We start from the raw sequence: 24,675 nt of genomic DNA, 5'->3' as shown, positions 1-24,675 counted from the left end.
GCCATATGCATTCAGATTTTAGTTGTCTTTGTCGAGGTCGCCAAACAAATGGATCTTCTCCTGATGTGCCCATCTAAGGGCTCTGGCACACGGGGAGATTAATCGCGCCGCCGCGTATGCCATCCCACCGGCGATTTACATATTCGCCGGTGGGATGGCAATTCGGGGAAATTAGTCGCCCGTGTGCCAGAGCCCTAAGGTGGGAGAAATCAAGTTATGGTATTGGACTTGTTATCCAGAATGCTTGGGACCCAGGGCATTCCAGATAAGGAATCTTTCTGTAATTTGAATCTCAATACCTTAAGTCTACTAAAAGAATCATTTAAACATCATTTAAATCCAATAGATTTGTTTTGCCACCAATAAGGATTAATTATATCTCAGTTGGGATCAAGTACAAGGTACTGTTTTATTATTATAGAGAAAAAGCAAATAATTACAATTATTTGCTTTCTGGATAACAGGTTTCCCCATACCTGTAATTCGATTGTTGGACCCAATCAAGATGTCAGGTAGCCCACCCACAGTCCAAAAAATGTAAAAAAAAGTATGGACAGCATGTATAAGCAACACGCTGCTAACTAACCCCTTTGATGTTGCTTCCAGTGGCCTCAAAGCAGGTTCTTACTTTTACATTTCTGGTTTAGAGACAAGTTTTGGAAGAGAGACACAGTCTCTTACACAGAGCAGTGCCTCCTGCAGGCTAGCAGTCCACACAGGGCTACCAATCTGAGCGTGGCTTATGAGTAAAAAAGGTTGGGGATCCCTGCTCTAAACCATCCCACATGCTGGTATACCATTAATATAGGCATTAATAGAGGCCAGTTTTAGGGTATTCTTGTATTAAAGCCACCCAGGCTTTGAAAAAGGAGTCAATGACACTGGAACCCAGAGGCTAGAAGCAAAATTCACTTGTGAGCTATTTGATTTTTTGTGTATTAACCAGATAAGAATGGTCCCACAAGTATATAGCCAATTGTGGTAAGGGGCAGTGCAATTGCACCAAGCGCATGATCCCCTTTTGGCTGAAATGACACTGAATTGTGGGAAAAAAACACTGCTTGTTGGAAATTGCACTTTGCTCCCTGTACTTGCAGACAATTGCCCTAGTGTAACTTGTTTAGTATAATAAAGAATATTCTCCCTTTTTTAAAATGAAAATATGTTAGAAGTCATAATGGGAATCCTTGTGTTTTATATAGTCATATTACAGAAAGGGTACATTATTGCCTGTGTAATTTTTGCTGAAACTGAAAATCAGTTCTGCTCACATGAAGTTATTGCTGTTATAGTGTTATGTGCTAACATTTGATTCTGATATCACTTTTTTGAACCACCTAAATGCATTTCTATAGATAAAATATGTCACTTTCTTACTAATGTAGGCACTTTAGTGTGTTACAGTGAGCCACTGGTTGGGGATCACTTCTACAGGGTATTCAACCAATCGGCCTGCAGGTGCTTGGCCAAAAAGAAAAATGGCCAAATGTTATGGAATGGACTAAACAATTAGATATGACAATGAAATACATAACCAGATAATTGAACATTATATTTGAAATTGGTCAAACTACCATATGGCCATTTATGCCCAACTTAACTGGCTCCAAACAAAGTTTCTCACTTATCTGCATTCTTCTGTGGTAGATTCACAATTTATGGGCAATGGTACATGAGTTGTTCTGTCATCCAACTGATTGCTTTTTAAAATCTGGGCAATAAATGCCCCCCCCCCGCAAATGGCACTTCATAGGATAACCTTGTAAATGCTCTGCTCTGCAAATACAAACTGTTTAAATTGTTAATGACCCAGTCTTATGTTTGAATTTTATAACGCATAACTATATGTGTTAAATACTGTCTAACTCTGTACATAGGGTTTACAGGTGAACTTTTTTGCCCATTGTTTCCAGTTTTCTTATTGGTTGGTTTTTCTGTTACAAACATCCAGCCTCTGATTTAGTGCCCTTGTTGCACAAAACATGTAAGGCTACAGAGATTATGTCTTAAAGGAACCCCCAGAATGAATACTTAAGGTTTGATATTTTATATCATATTAAGTGGCCTATTAAAGAATCTTAATACAGGTATCTATATATCAGTAAAGTTTGGCCTTTTACATCTTTCCCCTTGAGCCGCCATTTATTGATGGGCTGTGTGTTCCCTCAGAGATCAGCTGACAGGAAATAATGCAGCTCTAACTGTAACAGGAAGTAGAGTGGGAGAAAAGGAAATCTGTCAATTAATTGGCTGACCTAACATGTATGTGTGTGCACCATGAGTACACCATGAGCAACCCAGGGGGCATGCCTCCACCCGGGGTAGGTATAGGTAGCACTATAACACCCAACCTTGGGAAACTCTGTACTTTCCTCAGGGAGTGGAACTCCCAGCCACTCCCAGCACCTTGGCCTCATTGGGGTAGCTGCTTACCGGGCAGTAGAGGATCCACTCTTTAGGAAGAGACCACGATACTGGCTGTGATGGTTAACCAGATGCAATGATTTATTAAATGCAGTCAGGGAATCCAAGAGTATGTCACACACACAATCCAGGGTACACTCTCCTTCACTTCTCTCTGGGAGAACCTCTCTCTCTGTGCTACCCATGGTACTCCTGCCAGGAGACCCTCTCTTAGGGCTCACCCCAGTACTCTCGCCAGGCTGACCCTCCCTCAGGCCTCTCCCCGGTACTCATGCCTGAGCAACTTTCGATTAGGAGTCTCCCTGGTGGTTTCTTGCTCCACCTAACTGGCCACTATATCCCCTGAACTCCAGCGATGGACTGCTGGGGGGTCTTAACCCCACTTACTCCTGGTGGGGCTATCTCTGCCCGTTCTCAATTTATCCTGCCTTTCACTCCTAGAGTGATCTATTAGGGCTCTGGCACACGGGGAGATTAGTCGCCATGTAAGTCGAACATGTAAGTCGCCGGCGGGATGGCAGACGCGGCGGCACAATTTCGCGCAAATCGCCGAAAAAGACTCGCAAGTCTTTTTTGGCGATTTCCCGAAATCGCCCCGCCGCGTCTCCCATCCCACCGGCGACTTACATTGTCGCCGATGGGATGGCAGGGGAAGGCAACTCGGGGAGATTAGTCGCCCGCGAACATGGAGTTTTGCCGCGGGCGACTAATCTCCCCGTGTGCCAGAGCCCTTACAATAACTCCTGCACTAGAGCTCAAGCCTGTTGATAACCTCTTCACAGAGGGAGGTCCCAGGACTAAAACCTAACAGAACATGGTTGCATTTCCTTTTATATTACCACACACCACCTAGTGGTTGCTGTTGGAAATGCAGGGAAACTCCCTCTTAACACATAAACTTACAGGACCACCTTTAGGTGTCCAAATCCCACAGTACCACCCTCTAGTGCCGGTCTAAACAGGAACCCACCTAAGGGGCCCAAATCTGGGGATCCTTACATACATATCAGTTGTTTTATGCAATATAGAAACCTACATTGTTTGGGGGTATAGTTTTCCTTTAAATTTAGCTGTCCACACATTGAAAGATAACAAAGCAGTTGTCCCCCATTTATAGTACTTATTGGCTAGAAAATGAAAGCAACACTAGTCTCTGTTCATAAGATTACTGCCATTCCTCTGTTCAGTTGGTCTTGTTGAGTAACCCAAGATGATTTCTAGGAGAAAAAAATGTGGGTATGAGATTTGCAACCAGAAACTGTCCCTGGAAATGTGAAACTTTTTACTACTAAGAATAGTAGTAAAATTCATATACCTTTATTTTTTAACCTGAAAAAATTAACATATTAGCAGCTCTACATAAAAAACAAAATTATAAAAATGATTTCAATACTTAATTTCAATACTTCATTTTAAAAAGTGGCTAGATGTGAATCAGTGCAGAGGCAAAGCCGACATTTTATGCCACGAGCTCTTTCAGGTTGAGGTTATCTGCTCATACCATTCATAGCTTAAAGTCACTGTAGCATTTTGTGTGATGCTATGACTGGAGCAGAATGAGGTAAATGAAGAGTCAGTCCGAAAACTATTCTACTGCCAAAATGCTCCAAATATCCCCAGAAGGGCTTTTTGAAAAGGAAACCAGTCTGTCACCAGCGCCTGTCACTTTGATGGACGCCACTCAGTCTGCTTGTGTAGTGACTATGTTGGCAACAAAAGCAAGAATGCAGACTGCGTATATTCAATACAATTGCCTGGGACTTTTATCCTAAAGTCATGAATTCTTGAGTTAGAAACCTGAGCTATTATTACAGCAACAAACCGAGTACATATAGCGTGACTTGTGTTGTTACTGCAGGTGATTAGGTAAGAGTGACGCAAAACAGGGTGACTTCCAAAGAATCTGTGAGTATTCATGTCTGCATTCACTTGAGTAACAGGAAACAACAGCAGATTCAATGGTGGTCTGGAAGTGAAGAGACACCAGGGGAGGCTCTGAGTGATACATGATTTATAATAATTTTACCATGTTAGCCAGTAGAACTAAGAACAATATTTGTTAGGGAAAAAAACATGTTGACCTAAATGTGGTAGCTTTTCAGATACACAACAAGCTTCTAGGAGTCTAGGTTCCTTACTCATGCTGCCATGTTACAAAATTAAAGTAAGTGATATATATATATATACTGTATATACAGTAAATATTTCACGACTGGCACACCCTATAAAATTATCACAAGTTTATTGTGAACACGTTGTATAAAAAAATCTGACGTTTCAGTCCTCAACAGGACCTTTCTAAAGGTCCAAGAGGTTTCATATCTTGGGGTCCCTGACTGCAATACCCCTGTGCCCCCAATGGTGACCCTGTCCATTCAGGAAGCTTTGTGCCAGTAATTTCAAAAGACTGCAAAATCAATGTCCAAGGAGAGATCCTAACATTTAATAACAAACTAGAGGATTAAACAATGGAACATGCAAAACAAAGGGTACAACAATGCTACATCAATGCCTGGTTCAAACAAAAGAAACACTACAGGCATAAAGGTCCCCATACACGGTAAGATCCGCTCGCTTGGCGAGATCGCCAAGGGAGCGGATCTTCCCCCGATATCCCCACCTACGGGTGGGCGATATCGGGGAGCCTTAAGTTAAAAAAAAAAATAATCCGATCGTTTGGCCCTGGGGCCAAACAAACGGATTATGTAGGCGGCAATGGGGCAGTCGGTTCGGGGACCGCATCAACGAGCCTCAACTGAATCTTTTAACCTGGCCGATCGATATCTGGCCAATTTCAGGCCAGATATTGGTCGGCCATTCCGCTCGTTTCTGCCCCTACACGGGCAGATAAGCTGCCGAGTCAGTCCAAGGGACCGATATCGGCAGCTTCAATCGGCCTGTGTAAGGGGGCCTTAAGGTCCCCATCCACGGTAAGATCCACTCGCTTGGCGAGATTGCCAAGCGAGCGGATCTTCCCCCGATATCCCCACCTACGGGTGGGCGATATCGGGGAGCTTGAACTTATAAAAAAAATAATCCGATCGTTTGGCCCTGGGGCCAAACGACCGGATTATGTAGGCGGCAATGGGGCAGTCGGTTCGGGGACCGCATCAACGAGCCGATGCGGTCCCCGATCCGACTGAATCTTTTAACCTGGCCGATCGATATCTGGCCAATTTCAGGCCAGATATCGGTCGGCCAGCCCGCTCGTTTCTGCTCCTACACGGGCAGATAAGCTGCCGAGTCGGTCCAAGGGACCGATATCGTCAACTTCTATCGGCCCGTGTATGGGGGCCTTTAAGGGCTTATGAACAGATTGCAAAGGACACTCATCGGACACAACTTACCATATTTTTTACTCACAGTGCAAACTAAGTTGCACCACAATTTGTAGTGCTGATGAAATTACCAACACCCCCACACCCATACCTTTAATTTTGGTCCTTTAGATATATGTGTTGTTCCTTGAGATCTGTCCTGTATAAAAGTTACAGTGGTGGAGGATCAGCCTATGAGACCAATGCTTTGCTTAGGAGACTATTTTCAAGAAAAGTAACCATGCCCAGAGGTGCCAGCCTTTAAAAAATACAGCATGGCTAAAGGTAAATAGTTAGGACCACATATAAATAGTTAGGACCTGCATATAAATCTCCGCTCCACACCAGCTCTCAGGAAGGAGAGTGGGCAGGGAGCAGGGCTGTAAATGTGCGGCGAGGGGGTTGCGTCAGGGTGGGGGACCCAGGCCGGGTGAGTTTGCTACTCTGCATCTGGAGATCCCTTAACCCAACATTTATTTTCTTCCCTACTGCGTCAGAATCAGCCAGTTAGAGAAGGTAAAAAGGTCAGTGACATGAGCATGAGCGAGTTGAGAACAGGCTGAAAAACTCACAAATAAAAATTTTAAATATATAAAAATAATTAAGACTATTATGAAAAATCCTCAACTAATATTATTTTTCTTCATTTCATTGCTTAATTGAATTTTTTCAAATTTGTGTCTCACAGTTTAGAAAGCTCTGTGGTTCAACTGACAGGAAACTGTTCTTATTTCTGAAACCTAATGACGTCAATGCCTTTACTTTCAATTCACTTCTCTTTTTAAAAAGAATATTTGTTTGAGCAATGAACAGTAAACTTACATTCATAGTCCCTGTCTGCCATAACAGTTTAATACAGCTGCTTATAAGCCAATATGTAAAGTCTGTAGGCTAAATACACTCAGACAAAAGGATATTTAGATATTTAATTGTGATTATTTATGCATTGCTGGTAACCCTTTAGTGTTTATTTAACAATAAGACCTGAGAGTGCATCTATAATTACAATAGCCAGGGAGTCCCTGTCCCAATGGAGCATATACTTTAGCGTCCCTATGACCTTCTTTGGCCCATAAAATGAGAATAACTAGTTTCAGAAAAGTACTCAATAAAATATTTGTGAAAAATAATACTTTAACCTTTTCATTGACAGAGGCTGACTCCTTGATCCCTGCTGCAGTTTGCCAAGTACATGGCATAAATCAAAGAGCAGACCAGGAACATAAAAATGATGTTTTTGCCACAATGGTCTTTTTGTGTGGGTGAGGTAAGTTCTAAATATCATGGCACTAAAAAGTTCAATACAATATTATTAACACATTGTTATGTGTGGAATATCAAATGTAAGGTAATGAGGCAAGCCATGGCAGTCTTTGCCAGTGTGCAATGTGCTGTGACTTGTCACATGTTCAGGACTTTTACAATACGTTCATATTTATTGCCAAAATATTTGCTTTCAAAAATGTCCTGGAAGCAAAATGAGCATATAATGTAAGTTATTTATATGAAATAAAGGTAGGGCTGCTCAGTTTTTAAAGGGGGAATTATCATTCTTTGGGACAGATTCAATTCAGTGAGAAAAAGGTTTATCACGTGAAAACTTATGGATGAGATTCAGTTTGAGATGCAATTTATAAGAAAAACATCTCACTGTTCACGTGAAAATTCTAAAAAACTGTAACTGAATTAGAACAGTTTTTTTATCTTCAAGTTGATTTTTGTCCATAAGTTTTCACTTTATAACCTATGCAATAACTATTTTTCACTGAGTGAAATCTTGTCATTTATATAGGATTGGGGGAATATGTAGTATTTCAATTTTCTCTGTAACAGTAACAGTATATTTTTACTTGATCCTAAATAAGATATAATTAATGCCTATTGGAAGCAAAACTTCTATTTGGTTTATTAAAAGTTTAAATCATTTTTTTAGTAGACTTACAGTATGGAGCACCAAATTACAAAAGGATCTCTTATCCGGAAAACCACAGGTCCAGAGCATTCTGGATAATGGGTCCAATACCTGCATTACATATTATTAGCATATTGCACTGGACTTTCCAGAGATGTTAAGGCATTCAGATCAGTTTTTGCTCGACTGGAGCTTACAGTTTAGTTCCCTAATTGCAGTCACATAAACACACCAGGATGAGTTACTGACTGCTTTGTTTTAAGGAAAGCCAAGCCTGCACTGGGCAAATATTTAAACTGCATGCAGATCCTGATTGCATCCAAACTTGTGGTAAGTAAATGACCCTTCTGATCTGATTACTAGACCTGGTGCAAATATTAAAGGGGTCATTTACAACTTCTAAGGCAGTGTGCAAAGTATCTTGTTCCAGGAAAAAAAATTGATGCAATGTGCAGTGAAGTATCAGGGGTGTTGGGCAGTCCTGTCCTTACTGCAGGGCCATGCCATGGCCTGTGTCCTCTACCTTTCAGGAACAGACCACATCTTGATGAATGAGCACTAAGGAGCACAAGATAGTGCCCCTTAGTGCTTTGCATTTCTTTTCCTGGTCAGTTGTGAATTACCCCTTATGACTTTTATTACATCACCACCCATGCAGAAATATTGAGGCCTTGCACTTATTTGTTTTCCAACTTTGAATCATAAATTAACTGGATTTCATTGCGGTCTGTGGTGGAATGAAGCAAGTCGACCATTTACATAATGCCTTTGTACATGATGAACATGCATTGGCCTTTTGTTCTGTTTATAAATCTGTATGTGTGGATAATGAAGGCTTAGGCTTATTCGTTCCAGTTCGCCACAGTGATTGTGTTCCTTTGTACTGTCTAAATCCTATAGCAGGAGTTTGTGATGCTATAAATCCCTGCAAAGGAGATCTCTGACAATTCATTGTATGCGTGTTTTCTCTGCTTCCTCAGAGCTTATGGGGAGAGGGGCATGTGTCCATTGCATGAAATCACAGAAGAAGCATAATTACATGATTTATGGTTTACTTGCTGTCATTTCTTCAGGTCCCAATGGCAAGGTATATTTGGATGTTTTTGCTTTATGTGTTAAAGACCCTTGTGTGTCATCACCCCAGGCCTAGACTGGGATTCAAAATAGGCCCTGGCATTTCAAACACACAGAGACCCAAACAGCCCCCTTCCAGCCCAATAAATAGCAACTGTTGATGGCATTTTACTGCAGCTCTTCTGTTATTTGCCATAATCCATAGATTGCCAGTCTGGGTCTGTATCACCCTAAAGTAAAATGGCACAGTTGGCAGATTATACAATAGATACTACACTACACATTCAATGTTTTTTGAAACATGTACATAGGCTTATTAGTATTTTCTGATCAGTATTCCTGTAATGCGATTTCATACTGAACACACACAATGCAGTATGTGATTGGCTTTGCATGTACTTTGTTACTTTTTATTGCCCCATGGCAGATTATTAATTGAAGTTCAGAAAATATAGCTGAACAAAGCCCAGGTGGTTACACAGAGAAAGGTATGAGAATAAAGTGTTCTTTATGTTCTCTCTAGATGGTCTGTTCTTTTGCTTACACACAAAGGTGTATCTGTTGGAATTCCAGTACAATATAATACTATGTCAGCATCATTAATGAGGTGGCAATTTGCCATGGCACAGACTGTTAATTGTAAAAAAGTATATTACTTTCAAATGCAATCTATAAAAGCGGTGAAGGGTGCCAAATGCTTTTCCAAAACAGGCTTTAAATCACCCAGTACATAGAACTGCTAATACTAGCAGCTATGTATCCTCAATTCTCTCCTCCCATATCACAAGGAATTCCTCTGAATTCAGGATGCATCGGCTGCATCTCTGGACTAGACAGAATGGATCCCACATAGCTTGACCTATCTTCATGCCTGAACTGGCAATATGGAAACTCTGCCAAATGTGAAAGGTTGCCTGAAACTGCCATAGACTGACCATTTATATTGTCTTTTTTCTATTGAAACCCTGAGGTGTGTGCTTAAGGGGTTCATCTTTAGAAAGGTAAAACTTCTAAAATCCCCTGGCCAAAAGAGTCTGCAAGGGAAGGCGTCTTCAGCCTTTCCTTCGCAGCAAGCCTAGGGATGGTCTTTTTATCCATTACTCTTGGCTTAATAGCACAGTGGGACAAGGGTTTTCAGTCCTTATTTTCCCTCACAGCTTCAGAGAATCAGGGCTTCAACAGAACATGGGGAAGGAAACTTATGGGTAAACATTGTCCTTTCTAAAGAGAAGCCCTAATGGACATGCCACATGGACAGTCTAAGTTAAAAAAAAAAAATTTAAATAAAATGTAAATGTCAAAATAATTAATAAATGAGTAATCAGTGCTGCGAATTATGGGCCCAATTTTTTTTCTGGATTTGTAGAAATTGCTCTGCCCAACCAGAAAGGTTGGTGCAAACGAAGCAGGTGCAAAAGAAGCAGGTGCAATAAAATGGTGCTGTGGAAAGTGCCCTCAGATTTGGACTGGGGTACCTTACTTGAGTCCACAACCCAGCCACTGAAGGGACCACCACCCATCCACCACCACTCCTGCTTCCGCTCCCGCTCCACCCCCATCCACCACTGCTCCTGGTCAACTGCAAAACATACTTCTCTGGTAAAAATGGCCATGCGTTCCACAGTGGAGCACATGGCAGAGGAACTGGGAGCAGTGGTGGCTGGTGGGAATGGCTGGTTTGTGGGCAGGTGGCAGGTGGCACTGGTGGGCCAGTTCGACCCTGAGTGCCCTAATCACATTTTGTTATCGACAAACTCTTTGTTGTCTTAATAACCCCCCACTCCACACACCAACACAATTTTTTTGATACACTGTATCAGCGATTTTAATTAACAAATCAATTGGTATCAAGAATAAAAGAGCTTTGATATACTGTATAGTCTTTGTATTCTACAAATTGCCATAGAATATTACATAGCTATTAAGCACATGTACTTGCTGTGTGAAGACTCCACAAACAAGTTTGTGCGTGCCCCAAAGCCATGATGTCTCTAATTATGGTGTATAATGTATATTTCATGTCATACTTAAAATGAAGAAAAATGGAACTATATAATTTAGTGGTCCTTCCCTATCTTGTTCTGTGTTTAACATGTCATGAACACCAACGTTATTTTGTATTATACATGTTGATAATTGTGTGGTCTGTTTCTGGTGTTAATAAATTGCTGGTCCTGTGTTCTTTACAGAAGTCAGTGCCGCCAGATAAATACCTGCTACTGCTATTACATTGGTCTCATCTTCATTTTCAGTTTCTTACATTTAAAGGGGAAGCTGCCAGGCACTACTACCACAAGGAACCTTGATCTGAATTGATGTGGCTTTAAATTTAGCTTAAAATCTCATTGTAACTGGTCTTTAGGTTGGGCCTCTCTTGAAGGACCAGCCACACAGTTTCGGAACCAAAGTAGGTATATGACCTCTTGGGGTCAAATGAAGAGGTACAGCTAATTCTCAAAAGTGTTATCTTTGAAGAAGGAAATGGATATACAGTATAATCTTTAAATTAAAGGTGCATTATGATGACCTGAGATCAATGAGCAATACATGGCCTCAGTCCACAGACCGATCATTTGCAAAACCCTGCAATTAACCTGTGGGTAGGTACATTCAGTTGACTGTGTGGCTATGGTCTTATTGAAGATAGTGCATAAGGCTTTTTTCTCCATTGTCCCATTGTCATTGTTTGATTTTATTATTTACAGTGCAAAAATCCAAAAAGTAGGAAAAAAGCTTCAGCAAATTTACTGCAAACCATTTATTGTGGGTAGTGGTAACACAACATGTTTTGGGTCAATACCCTTTATCAAGTGTACCAAGTCAAGTGTATTGACCCGAAACATGTTGTGTTACCACTACCCACAATAAATGGTTTGCAGTAAATCTGCTGAATTTTTTTTCCTACTTTTTGGATTTTTGCAGTTGTATTTGGTTGCAGCACAGAGCAACAACTAGGAGCTAAAGCTTTTTTCGTAAGTACTTTATACAAAGTTCACCAATCATTTTTTATTATTTACAGTGCCTGGTGACTTACTGTTAGGATGTGCAAGCTGCTAATTTGATGAGGAAATACACCTTTTTTAATTTTTAGTAAAAATGTATGCAGGGTGCCAATTTCACACAGAAACTGCGGCTCATTTAAATCATTCTTAAAGGAAAATCCAAGTTAGAACTAATTTATCATTCAGCAAATGATGAATATTTGAATTGTGGTACTATTCTGTTTCAGAACATTTCTGTGCTGCTGATCTTTATTAAAGTGCCGCCCTTCCTTCAAATATTCCTGCCGAATTGTGCTTAGTACAGAGGAATACCTCTCTATAGCTCTTACCTGCTATTGAAGATGTCCAGAAGAAGCCGTGCTTGGCCAAGCTCGTAGCATTCTTAGGGACCCCTTTCATCCTGCCCATAGATTTTTTTCAGCTCCTTCCTTCTAGAAGATGCATATTAATGCCTACATTGTTTTTATTTGCTTATACTGCTTTTTATTATTTGTATATAATCAAGTATTTTACCTTCACTGTATTTACTTCAACTCCACTATATTTACTTCAATCTCACTGTACTTACCTTAATTTTACTGTACTTACTTTAATTTCACTTACCTTAACTTTACTGTATTTATTTTAACTTCACTGTACGGTATTGTACAAGTACTTTAACTTCACTGCACTTACCTTAACTTCACTGTATTTAGCTCAATTTTACTGCACTTTAACTTCACTGTACTGCACTGTACAAGTATTTCAACTTCACAGTATTTATTTTGATTTCACTATATTATATTGTACAAGTATTTTAACATCACTGTATTTATTTTAATTTCACTGTACTATACTGCACAAGTACTCAATTTCACTATTTACTTCAACTTCACTCTACTTAGTTTAACTTCACTGAACATTGTGCTATATTGTATATATTACACTGCTGTCCCCTTGCATTTCTGATTAGATGCTAAATTTCATTTCATTACCCTGTATTTATACCTGTGTAATGACAATAAAGTTGAATCTAATCTAATCTATAGCAGCTCTTATTACTGGCAATGAGAAAATCTAGGGTGGTGTCCTTGCAGCTGATATTTCTATTTATGACTTACCTCCTACCTTTTCATTAGGAAATCCAAAGGATATTAATGAAGAAATAACGGCCCTTTAATTGAGTGATTCGGGTTGGCCTTTTTTGTGCACAGTCCTCACAGGGAAGGACTCCTATAATTTAAAGCACCAATATGCCATTGCTTTGAACCAGTGTTTCTTAACCTTATTCTTAATGGACTCGTATTAAATCAATAATTTGACTTATATGACCCATAATTTGGTTCAGTATTTCAATTACTGTTTTCAGCTGTAGTCAACTGTATTTCACATTATATAAATGGGTCATGAGAAACCAACCCCAAACAGCATGGAGTCCACAACTCACAAAATCCCATGTCTTAACAGGATTCATTTTAATCTAATTAAGATAAATCTTAGCAAGCTTTGATAGCTTTGACAAGTGTACCAATCTTTAAAAACCTTTGCTATCAGGAAAATGTTTATAATATAAAAAGTGTCTGTGAGCCCTTCTGGTTTCCCCAATTTAAGCCCTTAATAATAAATCTTTAAACCCTTTTTAATTAATAAATCTGCCCCATGAGGTGCTTATATATATATATGTTGCTCTGGGCTTTAGGTTACCTTCATCTACCATCCTAAGGCAACTTGTGAATTTTGTTTTAATTTCATTTGTAATGTGATTAGGATGGCCTTGTTGGCCATAAAAAAACAGTATCTCCCGCACTTCAGCTCATTGTTTGCATGCTTTTGAAAAGTGACTTTAGTTTTCACCTTTTTTTGCATGTCGAATTATGCTATTGTACTCAGAACTGTTTTATCCTATTCATGGACACTTTGTCTATTCACACCCTGCTTATAGCTTCTTAATCCTTTTACAACTTGGTCTTTAGTAGAACAGAAACTACTGTTCGCATCATAAATACCTTAATTATACAATTATCTTATCTCAGTTGTGCTTGAACTTTATAAAGTCTAAAGCCTCCAGGGCTAATTGTAATACGTGTGAAGCTTAAAAATACTTTTAGGCAATGTGTCTTCATTGTTTAGCTTGCCATAACATTATTTCTCCCCTGGAAGCAATCTGCTGTGGGTAGAAGGTATTTTGACAACAGGTTTTCCAAAATGCCCATAAACCTTAAATCAGAACTGTTCATATTAGGCTCTTCCACTTCAAGTATAATACTGTCATGGGAAAACATGTTTTTTCCCAAAACACATCAGTTAATAGAGCGTCTCCAGCAGATTCCTGCATTGTAATCTATTTTTCAAAAACACAGATTTTTTTATTTTTAATTTTGAAATTTTACAAACTTCAGTCACACTTTACTGCTGAGCTGTAAGTTGGAGTGATATCACATTACCAATACTAACACTTGATTATGCCAGGAAAATGACAGCCACATTCAGTACAAAACAGGTAGCAAAATGCTTTAACCTTCACCTTGTGCCAGTGCCCTTAAAGTGGATATACAGTGCAAAGGCTAACCTTAGGTTGGTTAGGATTGGTTTGTTGAAACTTTGCCATGGAGTCCCTGGAGGTCAGGGTAAAATTCTCCTTTAAAAAATATCACACAAAAAATATATACCTTGTCATTATTCAACTCCAAACAATGTGCTGCTCACCATTTGATGGCTGTGCTTTGATTTATGAGCAAAAAACTTTGCTAAAGCTCAGTGTACCTGCTCTACCCACTTTATATTTACAGAGCCCTGCTGGGTAAATATATTTATCTTTCTTGAAGAACAAAGACTCTAGAAAGAGTAATTAAGTTCTGAGGCTTTGATCACATCTGTGCAGGTCATATACAGACTGGGGATACTTGCTTCTTGGGTCAAGAATAAAATACATAACCTGCTGAAAATGCATCAGAGCTTTTTATGGCTCCTTCTTCAACTGCGGTTATTCATCTGGTAATTCATTCTTTTAAATGAACAATATTCATTTTATGGAGAAGATAAGTGTATAATATTGGGGGGGTGGTGTTAAAAAAATAAATAAATATATATATATATATATATATATATATATATAAATCCAGGAAGACTGGGCGCTCTTATCTGCTGTGCCACTATTGGCTGAGCCACAGAAAATTCAAAATGGGCTCGGTGTCATCAGTACAGGTTCCTTCACTTAATCCATGTTCCTGTTTGATATCTGATCATTTATTAATAGCATTAGCTCCATTCCAAGAATTGTTTTGCTTTTCTGCTACTACAAAGTTACAGTCAATTTGGAATCCCATAAAGAGTCATGTAAAGTAATATATTACCACAAATATTTAATTCACCATTTCACAACAATAACTTTTTACAGTAAATGTCTGGTGATGAGTGTATTTTTCAGCAGGTATGTATTTGTGACAAAATTCCGAATTCCACCGCTGGCAATTTTCTTAGTAAAACTGAGGCAAAATTGTGCTGCAAAAAAATGTAACTAAAAAACAAGAGAATTATGCCACAAAAAATCTCCCATTTACTCAAATGCATCTTGAGTGAGAAAACGTGCTCATTGACTTTAATACATTTGGAGTGGGAAAAAACTTAATAATTATTAATGCAATTGGCATTAAAAAACGCCCTTTGAGTGAGAAATAAATATGGAGTGAGAAACGCATCAGTTAATAAAACTTCTCCAGCAGAAACCTTCATTGAAACACAAACAGATTTTTTTTATATTTAATTTTAAAATTATGGGCTAGCCATATTCTTCATTTTCTTCATTTTCCAGGGTGCCACAGCCATGTGACTTGTGCTCTGATAAACTTTAGTCACACTTTATTGCTGAGCTGTAAGTTAGAGTGATATCACATTACCAATAGTAGCACTTGATTATGCCAGGAAAATGACACATGCCAAATCAATTGAAATTCTATATTTATTGTGCTTCTGGCATCATCTTCCAATTATTGAACTGCTACTTCACATATTCCAGTAATAAAAAGGAACATCAGGAAAGAGAGACAGTTCAGAGAAAATTGACTAAGCTAGTAAAGAATATGGAAGGAATATTAAAAGAGGCTGCTAAAGATGGGATTGGTCAAAATGGAGATGAGACTTAAGGGGTATGTGATCAATATATATACACATAAATAAGGTGATTATACATGTAACACTTGTTTGGCTATGGAATAGTTAAAACCAGGCTAGTATTTAGGTGAGCATGGGTTACATGCGACTCCCTTTCTTAGAATGGGCCTTCGCTTAGGTGGAAGAGACCTGGACAGGAGCTGAGGGTGTAATTGAACTACAACTCACTGTAACTGTGTAGTGCAGATTAGTAAAGATGGACGCCAGAAGGTTCTTTCAGTTGAACTATAGTACAAGTTTATTGTCCAAGACAATTGAAATGCGGAGTTAAATCAAATACTCACAATATAAGCACATATAGAGGTTAGATGATAATACTCCTTGAGGACAAACAAAGGAGGGTACACCCCATTTTATCCCACCTCTTGGTAGAGTCTGGGCAGGGTAAATGCACCTGTCAGCTTGATACCCCTTTGGAGATAGTCTGAATAGATACCTTATTCCTCAGGTTGATAAGCCCTAGCATGAGAGTCCTCCGTGTGAGTAGGGATCAGGGTTTATTCTAGCCTGTCTCCTATCACTACTCCGTGGCCCTATGCTGAGGCAACATTGCCAGATGGAAGGGTACTTCCAGAAACTAATTATCCTTGGTGGGGCTATTAAACTGCCCTAGCTTGCTAAGGTTCACTATCTCACTTCTCCTAGAGAGTGCTTTTACAAAATTTTCTATGCTTAGTTATCCTCATTCATTTGCCCCAGAGTGGATAGTAACACTCTGGGGCAAATGGCTTTACTGGGGCCTGGTTTCTGCTCCCAGGCTCAGTGGACCTTTGCACTGAGAGACAGAGGCAGTCAAAGAGGAAGTCACACCTCCTTGCTAGACACTATATCAGTCTGCAAGGGGTGTGTTCAACCATGATAACCAATAAGGCATAGTGCAACCTAGATACATAGGACTCTGCCTAGTAACAGTAATATGAGAAAGAAGTAGGGGATTAAAGCCATAGGGGAGCTAAACCCTATGGGTCCCTACATACACTAAACTCTTTGCTATAAAGGGGGTCCCTACAGACTGAGCAGGCAGCATATTGGCCCATGTATCATACCTAGCAATAAAAACCAGTCAGATATCCATCAGGCAGGTTTGAAAATGCATTCATGGCAACATATGTGAGTACTAATGCAGTCCTCTCCTGATGGATCTCTATATGTCCCCTTGATTCAATTGTTCACTCAGGGGAAAAAGGAACAGATCAGCATGAGCTTAAGATTTATTTTTTTTGTCTTCTAGAAATTAGATAAGAATTTCTTGATGGATACTGGTCTTTTATTCAACCTCTAGAGAAGAGCAAATCTACCCCATTTTGCTAGTATAAGCAGAACTGGTCATTTTCCCTGATTTTTTAAGGAATTCTTTATTAGCATTACAATTAAGGTGAGCAGTTGAATTTTTAGATAAGGGTGATTCTTAAGTAAGGGGTTGTCTTTGTCCTTTTTATTTAATTCTGCTTTATAAAGAGTACTATAGTTTATATAAAAAAAGCTGCTTTGTAGCCATGTAGGCATCCATTCCATCTATAAAGGAAGAATAGGCAAGGAAGGAACCTGCTGTATTCCTGGCATTTGTAGCAGTCAAAACTCTTGGAAACACCATGAATTTGCTTCAATCCATTCCTTCTCCTTAGCTACTGTTATAAAAGAAATACTTTGTGTGTTGACTATAAATAACAAACTAAACTCTCACAAAATTACAGATTAAGCAGCACATTAGACAACAAGTAGAGATTAATGTACCTATTAGTATTCACTAACAACAATGATAATCATATACAGAAATATGACCTACACTAAGCAAAACACAATAGTGAAAGATAATATCAGTCCTTCAATGGCCAAAGGCTGGTTTGTTGTTGAGTGTTAAGATCTTAAATAACCAATTATCAGTTTAACAGATTCCAGTTGTCCTTTCTATAGTATTGTATTTCTACACTTGAAACTATGATAAAATTAATGAGATTATCTATAACAAGATAATGGGGAAGAAACCTGTTCCACCACTTCAGTTTGACAAATGGATTTATAATACTGGCAAATTTTCTTTGGTTACAGCCAGATAAATCAAGGGCAATATTTCCTTTTTATCACTGCAGAAACAGAAGGTAAGTTACACAAACAGTTTTTTGTTTGGAGACACTAATAGAAAGCGTGAAGCCCAAGGTGCAGTTTGCAAAGGTTAGTAAACCACCTGAAGCAAAACATTTACAGCAAGAACTAAACAAAATGCTGTCATTGGTATGATCCAGTTAAAGAAATTACAGGCCTAGCAAAAAAGGTAAAAATGATAAAACCACACAGATTGGAGGACAGATAATGCAGTACCTTATGAAAAGAAGCAGAAGGAAACAGAATAGTAGGAACAGCAGCACTCGCTTGTTAACCACACTAGTAAGGAAAATCATTTAATGCCCCACCAACTCTTTTCACATTTGAATGTGGTTTACAGGTAAATAAGGTCAGGGATAATGGGATCTCTTCTACTTTTTCAGATAAAGGTGGGCCCAAAGGTTCACTGCAGGCTTTCTGGTAGGGCAATGTTTTTTGAGACTCTGTCTTTTACAAGATGAGTCTATCTGTACCCTTGTAAGCACTTTGTGTTTTAACACACTTTTTGCACTTTAGATTAAAGCACTTGCTCTGGCTTAAACAAAAAAAATGGAGAGCACAACATGTTTAGTTAGAGAGTGGTACAAAGAAATTCTGATGTGTGAAAATGTAAAGGGCATGTTCAATTGGAAATTAACTTTGACTAGTGGGGAGAGTTTTTGTTTTGTTTTGTTCTTAAGCTCTCCAGTTGGGAATGTAAACTGTTATCATGTTGTTGTGGTCCTACATACCCTACAAACAGTCAGTGGTTTGAATGGCACACTGGAAAATTAATAAGGAGGTCTGATAAGCATTGACTTTGAAAATCAGGCGACAGAATGAATCTGTTTTTTGGTTGCTGGGGTCAGTGAATACATTTCAGGCTAGAAAGTGTTGGAACAGAAAGTTAAATTGTATCAAAATAAATTGGGATGGATTTCAGGTTGCACAGAATATAACATCTACATCATGTTAAAACTAATTTTAAGTAACTGCCATTTTCACAAAAGGGAACGGCACACACACAGGCTGGTATGGCTCAAGAACACTTACATGTTTCTGTTTAAACGCATACATCAGATTAATTCCTGTGGGCATCTGGGCCCGGTGCACACTTTTTTAACACAAACCCCAATAAATCTTGCAGCACAAATCAGAATTTATCATAGACTAAGGTGAGGTAAATTCGGCAAGCCAGTTAAAAGGGGGCTAATGCTGTAAATGCTGAATAATTGGATAAGAGTTGTGAAACTGGTCAGAGGACCAATGGCTAATGATCGCAACAACTAAATATATTAGGCAAGGTTTTAAGACATGAGCTGATATATGTTGAAAGTATGAAATGCAGTATGCTAAAAGTACATATTTAAATTTATCATGGGAATTAAAGTCAAAAGTATTTTTCAGCAGAAAAGAATAACTAAAGCTGAAGGCCGCAACCTGAAGCTTCAGATTTAAAAATCTGAATAGCTACGTATGTGAAAGCAAACAAACATGTACTGGATGGACAGACTAGATAGGCAAACAAAATATTTTCTTTTATCTGCTGTTTCCATTGAAAAGAATTTAGGTATGTGCAGCCATTTGCTACATTTACATAAATGGTTCTACATTGCCGGGCTGACTCCTACTTCCTGTTCTACTAATGTACTTCAAAGTCTCCCTATTATTTTAGCCACCTATAGAAAACGTGTATTTACTTCCTAATCTTTTTTTACTTCTACCCACATGATCATAAACCCTTTAAATTTCCGTTTTCCTCCATCCCTGTACAAGTACACCCAGTGTTACACTTACATAATATAACATTATGTTACCCCTTTCAGAACTTTTCCACCCTTGGTTACACATTACAAGGTCATATCTGGTAGCTTTTGACATCCCTATTGCTTCCTTCTAACATAAGGAGATCCACTTAAGTATTATAAGCAGAAGGGGATCCAACTACCCCCTACATTATAGAAAAAGGACACAAGCTGACAAAGAAATTAGGGTGTACCAATTGCAGTGTTTGTAAAAGATTATCCAGAGTCTCTAAAAAGTATTTAATGAGTATTATTATTATTATTAATATTTATTTATAAAGTGCCAACATATTCCGCAGCTCTGTACAATAAGTGATTAGCCCATGTTTTAAGCCCCAGGTTAAGTTCCCAGGTGATCTGTAGTGATAGCTGGAACAATTTATTCACAGAGGACCAGGCTCTAGTTAGAGGCACTCACCTTTCCTAGGGACTAATACAGAAATAGGTTATATTTTGATGTCTGGTTGGGAATGTTCCTCCAGCCTCATATGTGAGACCCTAAAGCTGGCCATACATGTGGCGATCTAACGATGTTTCGTGCAAAACATCGTCAGATCCGCCACACATAGTCAGGGCTGAAACAGCAGATAAGGAGGTAGAAACAATAGGATTTCTACCTCCTTCTGCCTATTCAGCCCTGACGGCAGATTTTGGTCAGGCGCCTTCTATGGCGCCCGATCAAAATTTTCTAACCTGGCCGATCGGCGAGTCGTCCGATATCAGCAGCTTGTCGACATGCCATACACGCACCGAATATCGTACGAAACGAGGTTTCGTACGATAGTATCGGTGCGTGTATGCCCAGCTTTACACTGATGAGAATCTACCTCCCACATACTTATCATGGTAACCAGGCAATTATCTTTTTGGAGGGACCAGACTTTGTGGGAGAGAAATAAGTGAACCCCAGTATGGTTAAATGTTATATGACTGATTTTGAACAGATAAATCAGGTCACAGACAACATTTGCTGAAAAGGAGTTAAGGGTGGTACAGGTTTTGTTGTTGTCAGGCAGGTTATTCCAGACTAGAGAAAAAAGGACAAGGAAAAAAGGAGGATCTTCTTTTCTATTCTCTAGATTTACCAGATACTTATATAAAGTATATTAGAGGTTGTAGATTTGCAATTATCTGTACAGAATAGCATGTTACTATAACATTATTTGGATGCTTGTCTGTAAAATGTTTGAGTTTGTCCCTAGTAAAAAAAGGTTGTTAATGTCTATAAATCTGTTTATTTGTTTAAACTAGAAAATACAACATTCTGAAGGTTAGAAACTGCTCCAGAAGTTTAAGAAACATACTTGAACAGTGGTAAAAAATTAGATGTTACAGGGCTCCACAGCAAAAACATAATAAGGGCTAGCTTGTGCAAAATATTATAAAACTTCCCTTTGTAATGTTAAACAAGCAGCATTTTGTTTATAATGCACAAGAGCCATGAATCAACTGTAAAATATATCCTGAAAAACAGTGCTTAGTGATGTCATCAGTTATGAGCTTAATTATGTAATTTGTGTCATATGACTGAAAATTGTATTATGTTAAAAATAATACACTTTTTCTTGTATAATGATATTAGAAGTCACCTTGCAGTTTCATGACCTGTATAAAGGCACTTGTCTCACAGCCTTGTGCCTTTATGTCAGGGATCCCCAAACTTTTTTATTTATGAACTACACTCTTATGTAAAAAGTGTTGGTAAGCCACACAAGCCTGAAAAATGTTATTTGGGGATGCCAAATAAGTGCTGTGATTGGCTGTTTGGTAGGCCCATGTGGACTGCTGGCCTGCAGGAGGTTCTACTTGGAGTAAAAACTAAAAAAAAGTTTTTCCAAAACTTGCCTTCAAACCAGAATTTCAAAAATAAGCTCTGCTTTGAGAACACTGGGAGCAACACCAAAGGGGGTGATCAACATGTTACTCACAAGCCACTGGTTGGGAATCACTGCTTCATTTTTTACAGTAGGGGGCACATTGGGGGGTGATGTAATAAATGGTCTCATAGAAAGGCAGACGTTACACCTTTTATTACATAACAAATTCCCCAATCCCCATATAACATAAGGTAAATGCAATGTTTATAAGAATATATTTTATAGGTTATTCATGCTCTTGTGCATTATATATACTATGAATACTATGGATACACAGGTATCTTTTTCTCCTTTTATATTTTAGCTAATTGATTGTGTTTTGATATGTTTTACCGGAAAAAATAGAACATATTTTGTATTTAGCCAAGCATGTATTTGGGTGGGTTAGAAACAACTGTTAACCAGTCCTAGTACAAAGTTCATGCAGTACCCAAAGTTCAACTCAGCCAAGTGCCAAGATGCAAAAGAAACACACCTATATATAAATGAATACAGAATACATCCCACTTGTTCTATTTGCCCAAGGTTGTATCCCTGACTGATGAAATCTTCCCAGAGGACAGCCAGATATATATTTTTTATTTATATTCTGTTTTTAGTGCACTTTCTGTTTATATTCTGTGTTTTTAGTGTGCTGACATCTGTTTTATGGTCTGTAAATTATATTATGTTTAACTGCCACATTCTCCCCTCAATGACTTTCACATAGTTGTTTGGTTTATAAATAAATAAAAAAACTGGAAACTGGCTTTGCCCAGTATAGAAACCATGGTATTTACACTCTGAAATATGTGTGGATATTTTAGAGCTAATGAAGTAGTATGTCATTGCATGTAATATTTCGCTTGGCAATTTATTATGATTGTGAATGAACAAAGAATTATGTGCAAATTGCAACGTATTTGTCATAGGGAACAAACATGCATCTATTTGGTATGTCTGTAACTGGTTGTGACAGCACTGATGTGGACTTTTTTTTTTTGCCAGCACAGTAATTCTGGATTTCTGGTTTAAAAAAAGCATAGCAAAATGCACTGAATGCAATTTACATGCAGCACCCTTTAATAAGTTAGCCTTTTTAAGTGTTTCTACATTTGGGCATACTATATGAATAGTCCCACACTGTGCATTACAACATGGGAACAGGAGAATAAAACTGGTAAATTAAATTACTGTAAATGCCAAATATAAGAGAAACCTAGTCCCTGTTCGGAAGATATCAACTTGAATAACAAGAAAGATGGGGCAGGTGTTGCTGCAGGTACTAAATGCTGAATTGAATTATAGCTGCAACCAATATGAAGTCCAAGGTAAAAATAGAGAGATGCAGTTGTGTCATACAAATCTGCTGAAATAATTATCCCAAATTCCAGAAAAAAATCATATGGAAAATATGTCTATGAAGGTTTTCAGTTATCCAAGTCATGATATACAGTATTTACTGGAGATAAGTTTAAAGAAGTGATCCCCAACCAGTGGCTAATGAGCAACATGTTGCTCACCATCCTCTTGGATGTTGCTCCCAGTATCCCCAAAGCAGGTGTTTTGTTTTTTTTTAAATTCCTCACTTGGTGGCAAATTTTGCTTGCATAAAAACAAGATTTACTAACAAACAAAGCCTTCTATAAGCTGAGATTATGCATAGAGTCTACTAAATAGCCAAGCACAGCCTTTATTTGGCACTCCCATCATTTTTTATGATGCTTGTGTTGCTCCCCAAGTCTTTTTACATTTGACTGTGGCTCATGAGTAAGAAAGGTTGGGGATCCCTGGTTTAAAGCAATTAGGTCACTCTCATTATCATTATCACTTTTACCTGGCAAAATTAGAATTTGAAGTACAAAGACACAGGAAGAGATGGCAAGCAGTTGGCAACAAATTAAATGAAAGTGTGGCATTCTTATTTAGATTAATCATTGTGTTATTTTGTATGAACTTATATGGACTTTATTTTTTTACCTAAGATGCCAGTGGGCTGTGAATCATTTTAACGTGAACACTCTATTCAACATGATAAATGATGGTCTCTTATGTACTGATTTCCTCATTGAAATGTTTTTAACAATGAAGTTTTTTTAATGTTTTTACTTGTGGGATCCACATTTTTCACATATTTTAATGGAATATCACATTCTTTTCACTTTTACTCATTCATATTTATTCTGATGGATTTGTGCCTTTTTCAATTATAGATTATGGATATTCACAGAATTATTGGATATGGTGGGTTTACTTTAATGTCCCTATAGGTACTGAGTGTTTTAACATGAGAATACTTTAGCTAATATTTTTGATTATTTTTATGGAATGTATTTATATTCATCATATTGATGTTACTTTTAACTCATATATATGACTGTATTATGGGCTCCCTATATTTAGCTAGGAGATATTTAAGTGTTCACTAATGTGGTAGTGATATATGATTGTGTCTTTACACTGCACACATTGGGTTAAAATATGTTAATTAATGTAGCACACTGATTGGATAACATTTGTATTTAACTATGCACTTCACTTCCTCTCACTATCCTGATGACGATCCTATGTGGATCAAAACGCGTAGATATTGTGCCTGAATAAAAGATTTTTTTGCTATGGTTATTTATGCTGTGAGTGCTCTCTGTGAATTTATGTAAGGAGATTGTCCTTATGATTTTGTTGTGGGGATGAGCAACCAGGGATATAATTCTAAAGAGCAACATTTAAATGTAACATATGTTGGGGAGTAACACAAGCATGAAAAAATTTCCTAGGGCAGTGATCCCCAACCGGTGGCTCGGGGGCAACATGTTGCTCACCAACCCCTTGGATGTTGCTCTCAGTGCTCCCAAACCAGGTAGTTATTTTTGAATTCCTGACTTGTTGGCAAGTTTTGGTTGAATAAAAACAAGATTTACTACCAAATAAAGCCCCTGTAAGCTGATAGTGTGCATAGAGGCTGCCTAATAGCCAATCTTAGCCCTTATTTGGCTCCTCCATTAACTTTTATGATGCTTGTGTTGCTCTCCAAGTTTTTTTACATTTGACTGT

At 38.3% G+C, this 24,675-nt stretch overlaps 1 long non-coding RNA gene across 2 annotated transcripts in view; it reads left to right on the top strand.

The window, feature by feature from the left end:
* The window catches only part of LOC116411680, a 42,444-nt gene that overhangs the window by 11,785 nt on the left and 5,984 nt on the right, over positions 1 to 24,675 (top strand). The window contains exons 1-2 of one of the 2 annotated variants that reach the window (XR_004223275.1): positions 2,242 to 2,321; positions 6,895 to 7,008. This is a non-coding gene — a long non-coding RNA (uncharacterized LOC116411680). Of the gene's footprint in view, positions 1 to 2,241; positions 2,322 to 6,894; positions 7,009 to 24,675 lie in introns of those variants that run through there. The other variant, XR_004223276.1, reaches the window with a different exon arrangement.

This window comes from Xenopus tropicalis, chromosome 6 (genome assembly GCF_000004195.4).
Source record: "Xenopus tropicalis strain Nigerian chromosome 6, UCB_Xtro_10.0, whole genome shotgun sequence".
Taxonomy (NCBI): domain Eukaryota; kingdom Metazoa; phylum Chordata; class Amphibia; order Anura; family Pipidae; genus Xenopus; species Xenopus tropicalis.
This window is presented reverse-complemented; position numbering and strand designations above follow the sequence as displayed.